The sequence below is a fragment of the Marmota marmota genome, unplaced genomic scaffold, assembly GCF_001458135.2.
Source record: "Marmota marmota marmota unplaced genomic scaffold, marMar, whole genome shotgun sequence".
Classification (NCBI taxonomy): domain Eukaryota; kingdom Metazoa; phylum Chordata; class Mammalia; order Rodentia; family Sciuridae; genus Marmota; species Marmota marmota.
The window spans coordinates 2,322,685-2,325,278 of record NW_026000338.1 but is presented as its reverse complement, the minus strand read 5'-3'; the positions used below and the strand labels follow the sequence as shown (position 1 = coordinate 2,325,278).

Below are 2,594 nucleotides of genomic sequence, written 5' to 3'. Positions count from 1 at the left end.
TTTGGTAATTGCTATTTGAAATGGAATTTTCTCTACCATTATATTTTGATCATCAATTATTAATATCTCAAACACAAATGTATAAAATATAATGAATGTTAAAATTTCTCATATTTGTTTTGTTTAGTTGTTTAGTAGTGCTGGGGGATGAAACTCAGGGTCTTGGGCATGCTGGGAAAGTGCTGTACCACTAAACTATACCCCTGGCCCTTTTAATCTTTCCTTTCTTTCTTTTGTTGAAAAAAGAAGATATATTTAGAATTAGACAACTGGACTCTGTCTAGATGAGCCCAATTTTGTTGGCAAAGTCTAAAACATCATAATCAGGAGCCAGTCAAACGTCTGCCTTCTTCTTTCCATGAGGCCTGATCAGGGTTTTAACCTTGGTCCCATCAATGTTATAGAGCTTCTTTACAACTACTTTGATCTGGTGTTTGTTGGCCTTGACATCTACAGTGAACACAAGTGTGTTGTTGTCTTCAATCTTCTTCATAGCTGACTTAGTGGTCAGGGGAACTTGATGATGGCATAGTGGTTAAGCTTGTTTCTCCTGAGGATATTTGGCCTGCCTCGGGATCTGCAATGTCTTGGGTCACCGGTGGGTAGGTGACGTGCAGATCTTCTTCTTTTTATGGCTATGGACACCCTCAACACTGCCTTATTGGTCTTCAAAGCTTTTGCTTTGGCTTCAGCTTTGGGAGGGGCACCATCTTGGTGAAAAAGCTTACCTTTTCTTTTGAGACATGGTTTTGCTAAGTTGCTTAGGCTGGCCCTGAACTTGTGATCCTCCTGTCTCAGACTTCTGAGCAGCTGGGATTACAGGTGTGCATCATCTTGCCTGGCCAGATCATTGTTGTTTTTTAAAGAATAAAATGATTATGGACAACATTAAAACCTTTCCCATCTCATTAATCTCCTTTCCTCCCTACATGTAACCTGATACTGGAAAGTATCCCCTGTTACACTAATATGCACCCATAAATGTTATATAGCATCCTATTGGACCTACTTTTCTTGAGAACCCTGATTAATAAGGATTTTGGTACCAAGAGTGTTTCTAGAGGAACAGAATCCTGTGGATAACTTTTCTGAATTGGTTCTGGAGGTTTTAGAATTGCTCCTCTGATACAACTAGGTTTAAATGCAATAATCATTCTATTTACAATGGTAAAGAGGGAACTAGGGAAATGGAAATAGACTTTTCAGGAATTGCTAATCACCAGCTCTGAACTGCCATTAATTCTAGGAGACACAAAATATCACTGTGGTTCATCAATCAAAGTAGGGATTGATGGTGGTCAGGTGATCAAAGGAGTTTTATCTCAGGTCCACCTCACAACCGATCTGGTGGGTCCTTGATCCCATTTGATGGTTATTTTACCATTCTGGCTTGCATTATTTGTAATATGCATAGTCAGCAACTAGCAGAATCCTGATATTGTCTATCTTGTGGAATGTGGGTTATTATGGTAGAAAAGGCCAAATGCAAACCACTAGAACTGCCTCTACCTAGGAAAATAGTAAACCAAAACCAATATTGTATTCCTGGAGGGATTTATTTACTTGGGAGATTAGTGCCACTACCAATACTTGAAGGATGCAGGGGTGATGACTCCTACCACATCCCCATTCAACTTGCCTATTTGGCATGTACAGTCGACAGATGGATCTTGGAGAATGACAATGGACTATCAAAATCTTAACCATGTGGTGACTCCAATTGAAGCTTCTGTACCATATGCAGTTTCATTGCTTGAACAACTCAAGACATCCCCTGGTATTTGGTATCAGCTGTTGGTCTAGAAAATGATTTTCCCCTCAATGCCTATAAGTAAAGACCACCAGAAATCGTTTGCTTTCAGCCATCAAGGCCTGCAATACTGTCTTATCCCAGGGGTATACAAACTTTCTACTCTATGTTATAGTTTAGTCCACAAGGACTTTGCTTGCCTTCACCTTCCACAAAATGCCAGTGATTCATTGTATTGATGACATTATGATGATTAGACTTAATGAGAAATCAGTACCAACTACTGTAGATTTGCTGGAAAGACATTTGTATGTCAGAGGTTAGGAAATAAATCTAACAAAAATTCAAGGCCCTCCATTTCAGTGCATTTTCTGTGGATCCAGTGGTGTGGGGTATATTGAGAAAGCTTTTTTTTTTTTTTGCATACCGGGCATTGAACTCAGGGGCACTTGACCACTGAGACACACCCCCAGCCCTATTTTGTATTTAGAGACAGGGTCTCACTAAGTTGCTTTGCACCTTGCCGCTGAGGCTGGCTTTGAACTCGTGATCCTCCTGTCTCAGCCTCCCAAGCTGCTGGGATTACAGGCATGCACCACCGTGCCTGGCTTGAGAGAGCCTTTTAAAGAATGTTGAGTTGTTGCACCTGGCCAAAAAAGATGCATGATATCTAGTGGGCCTCTTTGGACTTTGTAAGACAACATATTCCCAATTTAGGTGTGCTACTCTGACCCCTTTACAAAGTGACCTAAAAAAGCTGCTAGATTTAAAAAAAAAATTACTTGAGATAGAGTTTGGTTATATTGCCCTGGCTGGTCTCAAACCCCTGGACTCAAAGTATCCT

At 40.4% G+C, this 2,594-nt stretch overlaps 1 pseudogene; it reads right to left on the bottom strand.

The window, feature by feature from the left end:
- Window positions 1-280: 280 nt before the first annotated feature.
- LOC107159259 lies at window positions 281-833 on the bottom strand (annotated as a pseudogene).
- Between the last annotated feature and the right edge of the window lie 1,761 nt (window positions 834-2,594).